Source organism: Triticum urartu, unplaced genomic scaffold (genome assembly GCF_003073215.2).
Source record: "Triticum urartu cultivar G1812 unplaced genomic scaffold, Tu2.1 TuUngrouped_contig_3979, whole genome shotgun sequence".
NCBI classification, from domain to species: Eukaryota; Viridiplantae; Streptophyta; class Magnoliopsida; order Poales; family Poaceae; genus Triticum; species Triticum urartu.
The window spans coordinates 1-5,750 of NW_024114533.1; positions in this window are offsets into that span (position 1 = coordinate 1).

Consider the following 5,750-nt stretch of genomic DNA (forward strand, 5'->3'; position numbering starts at 1 on the left):
GAGGGGAGGATCATCGGTTAGGATTATGCTACACGATGCTACTTGGTGAACTTACCATCTACTCTCTTCTGCATGCTGCAAGATGGAGGTGGCCAGAAGCGTAGTCTTCGATAGGATTAGCTATCCCCCTCTTATTCCGGCATTCTGCAGTTCAGACCACTTATGATACCCCTTTTCCATTTGATACCAATGCATACATATGTAGTGTAGTTCCTTGCTTGCGAGTACTTTGGATGAGTACTCACGGTTGCTTTTCTCCCCTTTTCCCCTTTCCTATATCCGATTGCTGCAACCAGACGTTGGAGTCCAGGAGCCAGACGCCACTGTTGCCGACGACTCCTACTACACCGGAGGTGCCTTCTACTACGTGCAGCCTGCTGGCGACGACCAGGAGTAGTTTAGGAGGATCCCAGGTAGGAGGCATGCACCTCTTTCGATCTGTATCCCAGTTTGTGCTAGCCTTCTTAAGGCAAACTTGTTTAACTTATGTCTGTACTCAGATATTGTTGCTTCCGTTGACTCGTCTATGATCGAGCTCTTGTATTCAAGCCCTCGAGGCCCCTGGCTTGTAATATGATGCTTGTATGACTTATTTTATTTGTAGAGTTGTGTTGTGATATCTTCCCGTGAGTCCCTGATCTTGATCGTACACGTTTGCGTGTATGATTAGTGTACGATTGAATCGGGAGCGTCATAAGTTGGTATCAGAGCCGACTGCCTGTAGGAATCCCCCTTCCATACTCCTTGGCCGAAGTTGAGTCTAGACATTACAAAAACTTTTACTAACATGGCTGTGTGCCTTACGGGCCCACGTCACCATCTGGGTGGTATTAGGATCTTTTACTCCTCGATCCTTACTCTGGGACTCGGACATCTCTTCTATTAGGGTTAAATGAATTTACTAAAACTCTAGCATTAGGTTCTCGTAAATACTTTCTCCCGGAGAGCCCCTTTAGTCCAGATGATCGCTGGCTGCACCAGAATATTTTGAAGATACTCTCCAATGTTTCCCCGAGACCCTTGTGCCCTTCGCCATTGCAGTTCCATACCACCGATAAATCCCTATGGAAAGCTACATACACTTGTCGTCCATAACTTCATTTCCAATTGTTGTTGTTATTACAAGATACCCTGAAATACTTCGGATATTCCGAGGATCCTTTGTGTCTACTGTCTTGCGGCTCCTTTTCCTCATGAATACATGTATGAATAATTCCTCGCATTTACCGGGGATTCGTTCATCCCCAGTTGTTCAGGTGTTTCGCAAAATCCTTCGAAATGCCATTCGATCTTCCAAAATCCTCAGTAGCCTATTGCTCTTGATCTTCTTTACCTGCTTACATAATGGTTAATTCCATATGTCAAGTAATATTCATTAAAATCTGTGTGATGAACATTCTGACCATATTGATTCAGCATGTGTGCGAATGCACGCAATCATCAGTTGATCCTTATAAATTATCTTTCTGGCTCGGATGTCTTCCCGAACATGAGCTGGTTCTTGATCATTCCAATAGTTGTCGATTGTACCCCTAAGGCTATTCAACTTATCCAACCCTAATCAGAGTGTTGCTTCCGATCCCTTGATTTGAAAATCATAATTATGTTGCATTTGAGCTTAAATTAGTCAGTTGTTCCTATGGTCTGATCTTCTTACCTTTTTCCTTATTTTGGTTGAGTACCGATGCTCACATCAGATCCCTTGTGGACCACCAGATCCTTTGTTGGATTTTATCCGACAACATCCTTCATATTCAATAAGCATGTGAGCCTTTCCTAGGGTAAATAATGCCTTTGGTAAATTATATCCTTTGCTTGTCAACCATGCTCCACTTTCAAGCTTGTATTATTTACTCCTGAAGTTTGTGGTATATGTTTCCACGATGACCCGATGGGTTGAACCTATGCCTTCCTTAATCCGTATGAACCCGAAAGATTTCACGGGTCATAATTATCTGGTATTTCACCAGGTAAAACTTTCAACACTAATGCCTTTATCAAAGCGAGACGTGAATGGAAGGCTATACATTGAAGAAGTGGGAGTCAACCTTGAACCTTGCGTTCATGCCCATGGACACGATGTAGATCTTATCATTAAAGCTTCTCTTAAATTAATTATTCCTTTGGTATAAGTTCATCTTATATCTAGGATCTGGCCTTTTGCAATCGTGGTTCCGACCATGTTCTCCTTTAAATACCATTTCTCGTGCAAGTTTAAGCACTTGTCTTCTGCGGAGTAATACCCCAGTCCAACCTCTACTTTGATTTGTCGTCGAGTATTACCCCCCTGGTATCTCAAGATTATCACGGAACTGCATAACTTCTTATGAGTTCTTCATCAAGTGCTACATTCTCATTGATTCCAATTTTTCACGGGCTCTGAGTTATTAAACACTCAAAGAGACCGATAACTGACTCGAGTCCGCATCGCGATTAAGAAACTCTTGGTAACCTTCATTATTTACGAGTTTGAACTCAATCACGTCATTCCTAGCCTGTTTGGATATATCCATGTCGTGCTGATTTTGACTGTGCTACCTGGTCCTTAATCCCAAAGCACAACTTTCGACGATGAGCTAATCTTACGTCGATCTTCCTCGTCATATCATTTTTCCTTGAACAACAAGCTTGATTTTGAGTTTGTGTTGTACCCATGGTTTCAATAACTTTTTGCTCCATCATTCCGTTGACTTGATGTCATCGCCGATCGGTTACATCTTCTTGAAACCTCTTGACAAATGTGTCGTGATCCTCATTAACATTCTGAGGTCTTCCAAGATATCAACTGAATTCATGATGAAAAATAACATCCTTGCCCGCGATGATTGGTGCTATCATCGACCACTTTATTGCCTTCCCTCCAACACAAACTTGTTCGTGGTCTGTGTTATACCTTGAGTTCCTTGCTATCCAGCATTTGTTCTTAATTACCTTGTAGTATTACCATCTTTTATGTCAATAATGTCGTGAGGATTACTCCACCTCTTAAGAATTCTTGGTACAGTGATACTTCTCACCATCACCATTCTTTCTTGGTCCCCGTGTTGTTTCTAACCGAAAAACTGACAAATGGTCTATGATGTGTAAATTCTAAACTTCTAGCAACCCTATTGCTTTGAAGTTATTGGTCTATAGTTTCATTCTACGTCTATGGCTTATTGAATCATCAATAAGAACATTTAAAGCACAACGCTAAATTTTCCTTATGAATTATCCAAACACCGTTGTATGGGTAATGTCAGGAAATTTCTCTCCCCTTTCCTAAATAGTTTTCTACCTTCTATCCTGTCATGGATATCTTCTGCTTGTCCTTGGGAAGGATATACACTGGAAATATGTGTTTGAAACACATTTTCCTTTCCATTGGTTGGTTTAACGTTTCTTGTGATCTATATGATCTAAGCAGTAATATTCTCCTGCTTATGTAAACACCTCGTTGTACAATTATGTCAGCAAGACCCTGTTTCTACTGTTGATGACTTTTCGGTAACCGCCGATGGACGAGAACTTTGCCTTTTGGTCCGCCTCGTTAAACGAGCAGGAAAATGGTTCTCTTCGTCCCTCGTCCTTGGTACCGACGTTGTTGCCGACATAATCAACAGGCTACCCTCTGACATGCTATGCTCTGACATGCCTTGCTTGCATGATCGTGCAAGACGTCACCCCTCTTCCTACTATTAACCCACATGGTGGGCCCATAACCCACAGCTCCACAGGATCAAGAAAAACCTGACTCTCCTGTACACCCTGTTTCCAAAGTTAATTCTCGCGCTTGGCTTTGTATGCAATTCACGAGCCACATTCCTAGTGATCTATTCTGATATCGGCCACAATAATTATTCCGTTGCTTTGAAACCCCTTTCACCTTCTGTCTAGGCATTGAACGATTGCCTGGCTGCTTGAAACTTCTTATTGTACCTTCCACCTTTACTCTCGATGTGTTTTATTTGTTCAACTCGAGAGGAACTCCTATGCTCGTTCATGGGTTATCCCAGATTATTACCCTTATAGCATTCTGTCGTTGCCGATCTGCCCCGTTACCTATTCGTAAATACGGTGAAGATCCCGAAGAAAGGATGACGACTTCATCATGATGACCTGAAGCAGAGGACTGAAGAAATCAATGTAATGGATCGACCTCTTTGAGAAGAGCAACTATGACCGAGAAGAATCGTTAGAATTACGTAACCAGATCCCTTCCCCCTTACTCCCGCTCCTAAATCTCGGGACGAAATTTCTTGTAGTGGAGGAGAATTGTGACGCCCGGATAATTAGCCTACAGTAAAACTCTCTTAATGATGCCATGTCATCTTTGATTACTATTGCTAAACTTTCGTTAGTTCAGACTGATTCACAAATCAATTCAAAAAAAACAACAAAAAATGGCAAACAACAAAAGTTTTTAAAAGTTGAAACAAAAATGTTCGGTGGTTGCCGAATATTACAAGGATAATTATAGTAAAGAAAACATATTTTTAGAAAATGCCTAAATGATTTAAAATGAAATAAAACAGAATAGAAAATAAGTAAAATAAAGAAAATACAAAAAAGGGAAAACTAAAACTAAAACTAAGAAAAAAAGAAGGAGAAAGCCCCTCGGCCCCTTGGGCTTCGGCCCACCAGGCCGCAACCGACCGGCCGAGCCGGCCACCCCCCACTCTCTCCATAACCCACCCCCCAAAGCCCGAACCGCCACCGACCCCCCCACCCCTCCCCCCCCCCGCAAAATATCTCCCCCCTCTCTCTCGATTGGATCGGAAGGAGACCGCCGCCCAGAGCTGCGTCGCCGCCTCCACCTCGCCGGACCTCCCCACCGGCCGCTACCCCTACGCACGTCGTCTCCGTCCTTCCTTCCCGCGCCCTACTGCCTCGAACCCTACAACCCCCCTGTGAGCGTCCCCTCTCTTCCTCCCTGCGCACGCACTCGAACCCCCGTGCCGCACGCCCGAAGCCACGTCTGGCCGCGCTCAGCGCGCCCCGGCCTCTTCTCCCTCCCGCGACGCCATCCTCCGCTGGCCCTACCCGCTGCCACTTCACTGCTGCTTGCCGTCGTACCTGCTACCACCGCCGCGCGTGCTCTCCGGCAGCCGCTGACTCCCCGAGCGCGTCCGCAGCCTCGCTCGCGCACCTGCAGCAGCTCGTCGCGCCCGCGGACCCCTCCCCCTTCGCTCGCTGTAGCCGCCCCGCTCGTTGACCCCGTTGCTCTGCTGCCACTGCTCGCCCACAACTGCGCCGCGCACGCCCGTTCCTGACGCGCCTCGCCTGCGGGCAAGCCCGCGACCTCCTTCCCGTGCGCGCCCACCGTGGTCGCGCCCCTGTTGGTCACCCTGGACCCCGCGTTGCCCCGCCACTGCCCTGCGGCTCCCTGCCGCAGCCACCTCCGCCGTCGCGGTCATTCCCCCCTCCGTCGCCTCCCCTGGCTCCGGCCGGCGCCGGCGTGCGTCGGGCCTGCTCGGTGCCCCCTCGGGCGCCCGTTCGTTTCGGCGCCCGTACCACCGCCCGTTAACGCGTGCCCGTGCCCGTTAGGCCTCCTAGGTAATGACAAGTGGGGCCCTGCCCCCAGAACGAAAATGAAAAAAAAAAGAAGTAAAAATAAAAAATAAATAAAATTATTAATTTAATTAATTAAAGAATTAATTAACTTAATTAATTTTGATTAATTAAACTAATTAATCATAATTAGCTTAATCTAATAACTAATTAATCTAACTACTGTTAGTTAATTAAACAACCAGTGACAGTGGGGCCTA